Raw genomic sequence first — 12,580 nt, 5'->3', positions numbered from 1 at the left:
GGTTGAGCAAATCTTTAACCCCTTAAAGCAGAATCACAAGCTATGTCTGTGCAATCATTACAGGATGCTGGGATCAGAGATAACTTTGATCCTAGGTTTTTAACTCGTATAATGTCGCTATCAATAGCTGCCACTGGCTCCAAGGAGTATGAAAGGGGGATAAGCAGGGCCACATCCGCCATTGAGCCTGCCTCAGGGGGCAGATTATGAGGCCGTTGAGGGGCCAGAATTGGGCACCCCTCTATAGTGAGTGGCCATATATAATATGTATGACGGCTCAATACAGCACAGGAGCAGGGAGTTAAAGGGGTTGTCCAGCGATAAAAAATTATTCACAGAATAACACACATTACAAAGTTATACAACTTTGTAATGTATGTTATGTCTGTGAATGGCCCCCTTCCCCATGTCCCACCACCCCCACCCGTGTACCCGGAAGTGTGGTGCGCTATACATTACCTGTCACGTGCCGACCACTGTCTCCGATCGTCAGCAGTGACGTCTTCTTCGGGAGGCCAGCGGATCTTCCCGAGTGCCGGCCGCCCTCTGCAGCGTCATCCGAAGCGGCTGAGCTTCGGATGACGCTGCAGAGGGCGGCCGGCACTCGGGAAGATCCGCTGGCCTCCCGAAGAAGACGTCACTGCTGACGATCGGAGACCGTGGACGACACGAGATGCGGTGAGTATAATGCACCACACTTCCGGGTCTAGCGTGGGTGGGGGGAAACACGGGGAAGGGGGCCATTCACAGACATAACATACATTACAAAGTTGTATAACTTTGTAATGTGTGTTATTCTGTGAATAATTTTTTATCGCCGGACAACCCCTTTAAGCAATAGACTAACGTCTCTGCTGCTGTACGCATATTCCTCACAACACTAATAGCATATCGGACAATGGAATATGAGTACAGAAGCTGGGACTCCCTGCTCGGACTTTTACTCCTAGACTGCAGGCTGCATTAGGCCTGTGATGTAGAAGTGATCTGAAGCAGCTGCTGCTCCATGGGATCTTCTTGCTGTCTGCCCCAGGCAGCATCTGGCAGGCCACACCAGTGTGGGAGTGACTGGAAGGATGATTAGCTTGTTTTGTTGGATTTTTTTGTTTCTTGCATAGTGGTATTATTTAGTAACAGCATGACTATCATATAGAGATATATGGTGCTGATCCTGTTATATGCTGAAAACTTTCTGCACGTAAAACCTTCTTAGTATGATTTTTGGAAAGGGGAAGGGAGCACTATTTCAGCCACTTCCCAATAGACTGTTATAGTGCCAATAATCTGTTAGTTTTATTCAGACACTTTGGCATAGTGTACATATACCACAAAAATTGCGTTCAAACACCAAAGTGTGTGGTGGAACATGGGGGGATTCCTGAGAACCTGGCCCATAAACTTTTTCCAGCCATATTATTGATTTTTGTAAATGCTTCTCCAGTCTTTTTTGTGTATCCTTGCAACATGTAATGTATTTACTAATGTTGCATGTTATTTGTATGTTTATAATAAGTAAATTACACTTCTGGAAAAAAAAAGTGTGTACACAAGTATAGCATACTATTTAGGAGGGTTCTTCCCCATTATTTTATATTAGACTGGATATAACATTATATAATACAGTGGGCCAGTCCAGCAGAGTTTGTCCCCATTTAGTGATGCACATTGATTTTCATTTCATTTCATTGTAGGCTTTAATTCTTTTTTTTCTGTGAATAATAAAGTTTATTTCTCATAGTTTGATGCTTTTCCTTATTGGCATAACCTCCAGGTTCCAAGGTATATGCTATGTTCACACAACGTCAAAAATAGAGAAAAAGCGCCCAATTTCGCTATTTAAAAAAACATCAGTTTTTTTACTGCGATTTAACTGACTGCAATGGCAATGCATTGAAATCAATGGAAGGACGGACGTCCAATGCACACAATCTATTGAATAACGGACGTTTTTACTGCGGATGACAAAATAATGAACACGATCATTATTTTCGGATGTCTTTTGCTAACAACGGACGTTTTTGATTAGTTGTTCACACACAGTTTTTCTTTTGTCACCGTTCTTTCTCTGCTTTTACTATTAAATTAAATGGACTTTTTAAATAAGCTACACCCAAAGGCCAAATAACAACCCACACTAGAATAATGTACCAACAGCCGTCATTGCACTAAGGGGAGGCCAGGCTGCTAAATAACGTCTGTTATTTTAGACTCAAAATGATAGCCGTAACTTTAAACAGAACTGAAAAAACGTTGTGTGAACATAGCCATATAGTGAAAAGTATATGGTGTCTGGAAGAGATACACAAAGACAGGGAGGTTAGGCTGGATTCACACACCCGTAGTGCAGTCCACGACTGCGGCCCGCACTACGAATATGCATCCGTAGTGCTCTGTGCTTTACAGAGCACTAAGTTTACCCTAGCGGATTGTGCCCGAAAAAACGGTCTGCATTACAACATGTCCGTTTTTTTGCGGCACGGATCGTGGCCCCGTATACACGTACATGCGTCTAAATGAGGCCACTGAATAACATTGTTTTTATGTTCTGCCCGCAATTGCGGATAGAACAACAGACGTGTGAATTAGGCCTTAGTGGTGGAGTTAGGGACATAATTATAGGATGGTCAGTCGAGTCTGGGGACCGACACGGCCTCAGTCTGAGAAGAACCCTGGATGTTTGTCAAATTTGATAAGGCAGAATGGCTTAAGGTAATAAGTGAAATCAGAAGAGAATGAAATCTGTAAACTTCGATAATATGATCTTGGCTGTAATTTAATGATTCTCATCACTGATGAATATTCTCTTTTTGTATGGTATTTATAGTTAAAAATAATAAAGATATAGTTAAAAAAAATATCCTAGTGGTGCTCACCTTTTGTATCAATTGAATGATAAGGACTGCAAAATCCTGTATTAGAACTTAAAAAAATATAGCTGGTAATGCGGGAAAAGTGGGGAAGGCAGTGGCGCTAATAGAGATCACCACTTACGGCAGGGATGCGTTCACTTTCAGAGGGTCCCTCCACCGTATACGGCGACCGATATCCGGTGTATAAGATGACCCCTGGCTTTAGAGCAGATTTTTAAGGGTTCAAAAGTTGTCTTATATGCCAGAAAATATGGTATGCATTTTTTCCCATTAAAACTGAAATTATTTTTCAGAAGGTGCTTTTTTTGTCATAATCACACCAACCCATCAAATAAAGGTAACATGTTGTTTACTCCACATAGTATATAGAACAAAATAAAAAAATCAAAAACCAAAAAGATGCAAAAAAAAAAAAAAAAAGTTCACCTAAATACATAATTCAGAGAAATTAACATAAAATAACAATTCTGAAAAATCTTTGCTTATAGCTGTGTTTGTTCCTTTCCTTTTCTTACTGGAAAAGTAGGATTTAATAGTCAATTGGGTTTTACCAGTTGAGGGAGTGTTCATTGCAATAACTGCAACAATTAGACTGTTTCAGACAGTGTGGACACCCGATTGGCCATTAAGTAATGTGTTTCTAGTAAGAAAAACAGAGGAACAGTACAACAGACCTATAAGAAAAGATATTTTCTCAGACATGTAAGGAGAGGCCAAAAGTCCCCTTTAAGGCCAAAATCACCAGATTTTTTTGTCCTAAACTTTTTAAGTAAATGTTAACATGAAAACCTGAACATGTTTTTATTCTGTTTACTGATCAATGAAAAAATGTATTGGTTATAGTAACTGCTGGTATAATATAAAGTCTATGTGAAATATACATAATTGGGAATTTCTTTATATTTACATTTATAATTCAATGGAGGGGAACCACCTACCCCACCCCAACCAACACCTCTCACTACCACCCCACTTACCTACTCACTTTACTGCCCATGACACCAAATTGCAGAATCACTATTGTTTGGGACCCTAAAGGTGGGAAAAAGGGAGAAAAGTTGCTGGAAAAGTGTACAGTCCAAGTTGGCAGGTTCTGAAGAGATGATCTGTGGCTGGAAGAAATCGTCTGAGCCTGTTTGAGGAGAAAATGAACGACTCAGATCAAAGACGTCACCCATGAGTCACTGAATGACAACACTGTCCTCTACATAGCTAACATAGATATATGTATTGTGCATTGCATCTTTTCCCTCTTTGTTAATTGTAGAACCTTTGTTAGGAGTGTCCTGAGGTAAATAAATCGCTAGGGAAAAAGGCACTACTCCTAAAATGAAGCAAAGACTTCCTGTTTGTCTGTGATAAGAAGAAGGTTGCATTACAGCATTACAGTAAAGGGTGACATCAGTAGAGACATTTCAATAGCTGAAGCTCACAGCTAAGCCTCCCCTTCCATGTGGAATGACCTTTTTATAAAGTAAGTTCAGTAATATTTCCCATTAATGTGTATTAGACAGGTCCTTGTTCATTGTTGTCTATGTCAATGTATTTTTTTTTTAAAGAACGGCTGCTGTTTTTTTTATTAAAACAGCGGCCGTTCTTTTTAGCCTCAACAGCATTGCATTGAAATCAATCCAATGCTGCTTGTTCCGTGCACACGCCACATCAAAAAAATAAAATACAATTGCAAGAAACAGATTAGAAAAAATTAATTTCTGATCACACATCATATGCATACAGATAATTAACTGGAAAAAGATGTTTCACACTTTCAACCTTGATGCCATCAGAATTAACAAACAAATAAACCCTGTCTGGATAGAGTGGATGTTATTGCAAAACAGTTTAGAAGGGGCTTACAATTTTTTTTTTATTTAAAGGAGGGTCTCTGGGGTTATAAAAAAGAAAGCAGATGCATTTTTTTCTAATCCTGCATAGCCCATTTAAACTATAGGAGAAAGTGAACAAAATGGTTTCACATTCTAAACATAAGCTCTGCCATTTTAGTAAAACTGACCCATAATGATCTTTGTAGGAAAAGTTCAAACCAGTACTCTCTTGGATATCAAACATCTTGAAAGATTTGGCAAGTAGGAAGTTTCTAAGATCAAAAGACTCACTTGTACAAAGAGTAAACTTTGAAAGCCCCCAAGGAACACTTAAATTAGAAGTGAATATGATTTGATTACAGCATACACCTCCTGAAGCAGTTTTTATGGCTAATACCTTGTGCTTAATAATAAAAAAGTAAACCTTTGAATAAAACTCTGATAATACATAAAGAAGGGCACGCAAAACTGGATTTTAGAGAAAAGCAATAATGTTATTAATTTATTGTGTGTAGTTAGGGGAAATTTAATTTTGCAGAGCAAAGCTCATAAAAAGAAAAAAAAGGGGAGAATAATGACATCAATAAAGACAAAAAAAATAAGACATCATGCAACAAGGCAGCCGACAAATTAAGTAGAGCATACACCACATAAACGGAGGCCGACTGCAGAGATTTAGGGGGGTAAGAAGGCAGCGAAATATTCTAAATATGGTACGTTCTGCAGGAAAAAAAAAAACTCCAGAACTGGTTGGGAGTCTAAAGGAACATAGTGAGAATATTCAGATAAGCCACAAGGATATTATTATTACTACTTACTTCTACAAACAGGAACAGAATAACATTATAGGCCACATTTATCTATACTTTCTCACCCTACTGAGCTAAACAATGCACGGACAGCAGAAGTCACAAAGGTGATAATGTAACTCCCCCAGGAACGCTGCCCTGGGAGCTGATGGTTTTCTATTAAAACATGAAAACAAAGGTTGTTTTAACCCTCCTAAAAGTCTTGAATTATATATCTTAAGAAAGTGATCCTAAATAAAATCAACAAACATGGTCTTTATTAAAGGAGGAATATATATATTTTTTAAATATAAAAATCATAAAAAGCAGCTTTTTTGCCCTATTTAAAGGAGTTATCCAGTGCTCCAAAAACAGGGCCACTTTTGCACCACTCTTGTCTCCAGATTCGGTGGGGTTTGAAATTCGGTTCAGTAAATAGAGCTCAATTGGAAACCACACCTGAACTGGAGACAAGAGTGGGGCAAAGGTGGCCATGTTTTTGTAGCACTGGATAACCCCTTTAAATCCGGGGGGGCGGGGGAGAAAGGAGTATAGGTGATATTCCACATCATGATTGCTGACAAATACATTTAAGCAGGGACCTCCTGCACAGCTAAAAGTGTTCTGCAAGTCCTTAGCACTTGGTGTTGCCAGCTCTTGGAAATCCAGGTGCAGAGTTGGTGCAATTCAGACCTTCTGTGAAACTGGCTTTAAATATTTATCATTCAACACAATACACATGGCATGAGGAGCCTGTGAATCAATTCCTCTGGTGAGTCCAACACAGCCTGAGACTCTCGACAACTTAAAACGACTGAGACTAATTAATGGCTAAACATTAAATCTCCATTTTCAAAATTGGGAATTAGAACAGGGAACACCAGACATATGATAGCAGAATAATAATTCATCACAGTTCTTTTCCCCCTATATTGACTAGGAAAAAGCGAATGGAAGGGTGGATCAATGTGTGTGTTATTGTAGCCTGAATCGTCAGCAGGCCATGATCAAACAATCCATGGAATTGCAGCCTACTCATATTAGGGACATTTACTAAATGCGTCCCTGGTGTACTCCACAGAAAAGGGGCAGATTCGCCTCTTCTCCCGGTTATACGCCAGCCATAGAAAACAGTGAAGAGTTGATGCAGCAAGGTGAAGAGGAGGAAGCGTGGCCTCCTCCCATGTCTGATTTAAGTTTATGCCTGGAAAAAGGCAAAAATCTTATGCACAAAGCTTGCGTCAGGCCAGCTGGCTGTACTACAAAGGGTATGCCTGAGGAAAAGGGGTTGCGGCTTTATTTAAGACTGGCGTATGAGTAAGTCAGTCTTGATAAAATGTCCCTTATTATGTTTCTGTGGCCCCTCTGTAAACCATTGTGGATGCCTAAAATATCTGCATCTGCCACTTGGAGAAGGCAATAAATAAATTTATGAAGAAAGACCAAATGCAAAAACAAAACAAAATGTTCCACTTGCCGTTATTTAGTGCTCAAAGCATAAAACAACCAACAACCCATTAAAGTGTTATATTCACATTGTTTGCTATTAACACCCTATAGTGTTTAAACCACAAAATATCCTTCTGTGAGCCGGTGCACAGCAAATCACAAGAATTTAATAAAACGATATGGAATAATAATGTCTACAAAGAATGCTAACAAGGGAATGAGACGTGCACAGCTCTCCGCTTACCCGTAAATGGGAAATCTGTGGTATGAAATTCATTCAGCAGAAACAATTTTTAAACCAAAAGAATTCAAGCGAGAGCTTTTATGGAAACACTTAGTGATCACTCACCACAATGTGTTGTACAAGCTCATCGAGAAGGAATGACACCGAATGCCAGCCATTTATTACCATGTCCGCAGACTACAAGCTACCATTACTCCAAAGAAAGGAACAGAACCATGTACTTCACAGTACATGTATGGGAGATATTATAGTTTACCATTTTTTTGTTTTGTTATTCCCCACCCCAATTCCGTTTAGTATGACTTATGTCATATGGTTTGTGTTCTCCCCCTTCTTTCCTAATGTTTCCTATAGTAGCAGCTCTAAGTGTATTTATTAGAGCTGCTTTATACATTCACAACTGTTGATAAAAGCGCACACTGGAATTTTGTAATGCTTTATTCTTGGTTAAGGCCGGTGAGAACTTGACCTTGTACATTCCAAAACTGAATTCAGCTTTAATTTTACTTAACGTGAAAAGTAACAATGAACAGGTCTCACACTCCCAGGGATTCTCCACGTGTGTTTGTGCCCAAGAAGCCTTCTTTAAATTAAAAGCCAGGGCCCTGGCTTTCTTGGGTGACCATATCATCATCCCATGTGACACCTGTTAAAGGTGAGGGAAGGCTAGAGACTCTCTCGCCCACATCTGGTGGTTCTGTGATGCCATATGTCCCTTCTGGGATCAGGTTATTACCTGGATTGCTCTTACCTGGCCCACCTCCCAACATTACACCTAAATTGGTACTCCTCTGGTCCCCTTCCCCTACTTATTGCCCCAGTAAACACTCTTTTCACACCTGTTTTTTTCTGCAGCTAAGATGCTCTGCTCTTCTGGAAGTCTCCTGGTCGACCCCCTATCTCTCTATGCATTGAGGTGGTGGAAGATACTCACTGGCTAGAGGAAATTGTTAGCTAGCAATTCCTCTCATGACAAATATTTGACTCTGTGGGACCCATGGATGACGCTTCTTAAGGCTACCCTCAAAGCTCCACCTTAGGCGGCTTACTCCTTCCTGGCTTTTCTTTTTTCGCTTCTTGCTTGTTCTTGCCCTTCCCTTTTTTCTCTTCCTTTTATTTTGCTGGCTGAGTGGCCGAGTCATTGGGCCTGATTGTGAGTCCTTACAATAGAGGCCTTCTTTAGGCTCTTTGGGTTTTATAGTTTTCTATTTACTACCCTGTACACTCTTTTACTTATAGTTTTACTTCTCTATTTCTATATCTTTTTCAATAAAAAGAGATTTGACAAAAAAGAAAAGTAACAATGAAATATAATGATTATGGTTTTAGTTATGATGACAATCAATTTGCGAGATGTCTTTGTTTGAGCCCAGGGAGATAACGGACTTCCCTTGAAGAGATCAGTGGTGTATGGAGACTTATTTAGCAGGCAATACTCTGTAGAGAAAAAGTAAGCAATTTGACTAATCCAGAGCAACTGCCTCATACTAGCCAAAACACAGTATCTTAAAGGAAGAGTCACCCATCTGCAGATAGCAGTTTCTCTTTCCCTATCCCTTTGGGAAGCACGTTTAAGAGATGGCAATCTATGTCCATCACCTGCCACAGACTAGAGAGGTCCTGCACTGGCTTGTGCCCCCCTCTCCTGCCCCTAATGCCACTCAGGTTCACTCACCTAGACCCACAGCCACCCCAAATGAGTATACCCCCTCAGTGATCCTGTCACCTTGCCTTTTACAATTATTGCCATGTGTAAAAGGAATAACCAGCCTACAAATGAGCAAACGTTCAGCCGATGGCATCTTCTGTCTGCCTAAAAATAATTCAGTGGTTGGCAGCACATCTCCCTGTGTAAATAGGGAACGTACTGCTGACAATGATAGAAGTGAACAGCCACACAATCCAGCAATCATTCAGGCAGATGCTCACCAGCAATTATTGGCCGGGCATTACTTACATACATACATAGCCCAATGGGCACTGATCAGCTATCTGCTTTTTTTGTAGCAAGTACCCTTACTATGAAGTGTCTTGTGTGGCCCTAGCCTAATACTTAATGCATTTTTTTTTCTAAAGAGGTTTTATGACTTTCCTCCCTCTAACATCCTGATTAATTGGCCAATGTACTGGCATTAGAAGTTCCCTAAATGTTTTGGTGTTATAGAAAAGTCTTCTGGTTCTCATCAATAAAGTGCTGTCTATCTATCACATGATCTATATTCATTATTCTGGCCCAAATGTACGTAATGTCACAGTTTTCTTCTCTGCTAGCTCTCCCACAGTCTTGAATCTGACCTACAGTCTCACTTTTGCATGTCACCCTGCCACAGGCCTCTTCATGAGTGCACGTGCAGTTTGAATACCAGTCTACAGCCCTGTGCATAAAGTGCATACTGTTGGGGAACCTTTATGCAAATTGTGCAATATTTTTTTTTTTATTTTATTTTTTTTTTGCAGCTATCTTGTAAAATCACTGTTAAAATATGACAGTACTGCAACAGTATGCAGTAGGCTGTATTCAGTGTGGTACAAGCATTGTTAAAACAGCCCACATCACTCCCTGTTACATAAGAGTGTGTATTTAATGCTGCATTTTAGCAGAAAATTGGCGGAGAATTTACCTTGGCAAGCGCACAGGGGTTGAACTTGGCTTTATGTGTTAAAACAGCGTCCCTCTGTAAAGTCCAAGATGACTATTCCGTGGACACAGCAAAAGAAAGCAAAAATTCAGGAGTACTATTTTTTTTTTACCTCAACATTATAACCTCAACCCTTTTTGGAGAACTTCAGAAACATGTAACTCGTGGTAGACATCGAAAGATGTGGCTCTGAAGGTTTTTTGCCAATAGAAGTAGGCCTCTTTGCTACAAGAGAAAATAAAGAGACTCATTTAAAAACACTGCAAGATGTCACTGGTTTAACAGGGGGCAATATAGGATATTAAGAACTAAGGCTATGCAAACTGTTAAACAAGAAGAGGGTTTTTTTTATTTGCTTTACTCCTATAATTTGTTTTGGATTGTGCTCTTCTGTTATTTCTAATGTGCTTCAGATGAAACTCTAATGTATCACAGATGTGTTTCATCTGATCACTCAGTTTTTTTTTTTTCAAACTAGTGCACATATGTGCCAAGGGTATGGAAACTTGTGAACATAACTACTCCACCTAAAGCAGTCCAGACAAACAAGAAATGTACATCTCCAAATGCTAAGGTCTCAACTGGTCTTTTTTCTAGAAACAGCATTACTCAGGTCCATTAGCTGTATAGGTGTGCTAAAATGTAATCTGTCCGCTCCTGGGCCCTACCTAAGGTGCTGCCCGCTGGCAGTCCCTAGTGAGCATGGTGCCTTTTGGTAATTTGTTGGTGCAGTGGATTATGCACAATCTCAGGTCTCCTACTGTAATGAAGGATTTGTGTGTGCCACACTTTGACATGCCTCACCACTCCTTCCTCCTCTTCATGAATAATCAATGCTGCCCGGCCTCCTGCTCGCTCAGCTGTCAGTGTCTCTGATTGCAGATCAGTCCTCTGTAGGCAGTTTATGTCTGAAAGGGTGCCTTTACACAAATTTATCTGACAGATGTTTGAAGCCAAAGCCAGGAATGGATTTTAAAGAGGAGGAATCTGTCTTTCCTTTATGATCTGTTCTCTGTTTATAGTTTGTTCCTGGCTTTGGCTACAAAAATCTGGCTGACAAATCTCTCTGTGTAAAGGCACCCAAGCACTCAGATAAGGTTGAATCTTTGAGCCCAAATGTGTTGGAGCTATGGTCTAGGGGTAACTCACCTGTCTAGAAAACACCAGCAGTTTATTATTTGGTTCAAATCCCCAGATGGAAATAAAATATAGGTCTTTTTTTCCTCATTATTGTATAATTTTTAAGGCTATGTTCCCACACAGTATTTTTGCTCAGTTTTTTGGTCAGTATTTTGCAACCAAATTCAGGAGTGGATTAAAAACACTGAAAGGCTATATTCACACACTGTTGAAATTGAGTGGATGGCTGCCATTTAACAACAACACCGGTTTTGAAATAATGGTCATCATTTGTCATTAAATGATGGCCATTAACTCAATTTCAACAGCGTGCCTTTTTGTATTTTCAATCCACTCCTGGTTTTGGTTGCAAAATACTGTGTGTGAACATAACCTTAAAATACAATAATGAGGAAAAAAACAAAAAAAAAATGATCCTTTCCATCGGGGGATTTGAACCCAAGAATGATCTGCTGGCAGGTCTCTAGACAGATGATTTACCCCTAGACCACAACACATTTGGGCTCAGTGATTCAACTATAACTGAATGTTTCTTTCAGACATAAACTGCCTACAGAGGACTGATCTGCAATCAGAGACACTGGCTGACAGCTAAGCAAGCAGGAGGCTAGCCAGCATTATTCATGAAGAGGAAGGAGGAGGACAGAGTGGCGAGTTGTGCCAGAGTGTGGCAAAAATAACTCATTGTCAAACAACTTCATTGACAGTACATTACAATAGGAGACCTGAGATTGTGCATAATCTACAGCACAGACAAATTTACAAAAGGTACCATGCTCACAAGGGGACTGTCAGCTACAACACACTGACAGCCCCTTAGGTAGGGCCCAGAAGCGAACAGATTCCCTTTAAGTTAGTAGGACTGAACTGCATTAACAAATAAAGCCATTGGAAGAGAGTGGTGCTGTTCCAAGAAAAAATAACCAGACCCCTTTTTCCTAATCTTAAAGCGTAACTGTCATATTTTTTTTTTATTGCAGAAATCAGTAGTATAAGCGATTTTAAGAAACTCTGTAATAGGTTCTATCAGCCAAAAAAAGCCTCCTTCTGTACTCAAGAAGCAATTTCCCAGCCTCCCCCCGACTTCTTATCTGTGCATTATCAGGCAAACACGTCTTCATTACAGAGAAGCCAGTGAAGACAGGCTCTGCTCTCTCCATTCTATCCTTATGGAGGGGGTCGAGGGAGATGAGGGAGCAGGAAGAGGTGACATGAAGGTCACCTGTTTGTAGACTGTCTGGGCACCTAAAACACTGGATTCTGGGGTCAGAAAGGTCAGTGCTTATCTAGGAACTTACTAAGAGAAGATTGCAGGGTGTTGTGCTGTGCAGGACTGCTCCGTGCTCAGTCACTCTTAACAGCCCCTCCCCTCTCCATAGCCACATAATGGACACAGAAATCCTGCTTCTTCTGAAGTGGGGGGGGGGGGGAGGCTGGGAGATTGCTTTTTCAGTCCAGAAGGAAAGTATTTTGGTTTATAAAACCTATTACAGAGTTTCTTAAAATCGCTTGTACTATTGATATTTAAAGTTTTCAAAAAAATGACCCTGAAATGACAGTTACGCTTTAACCCCTTTAGAACGGGGCTAGGTTTGGCCTTAGGTAAAAAAGGCCCATTTTGCAA

This window comes from Dendropsophus ebraccatus, chromosome 10, assembly GCF_027789765.1.
Source record: "Dendropsophus ebraccatus isolate aDenEbr1 chromosome 10, aDenEbr1.pat, whole genome shotgun sequence".
Taxonomy (NCBI): domain Eukaryota; kingdom Metazoa; phylum Chordata; class Amphibia; order Anura; family Hylidae; genus Dendropsophus; species Dendropsophus ebraccatus.
The sequence above is the reverse complement of the archived record's forward strand: the minus strand, read 5'-3'. Positions refer to the sequence as shown.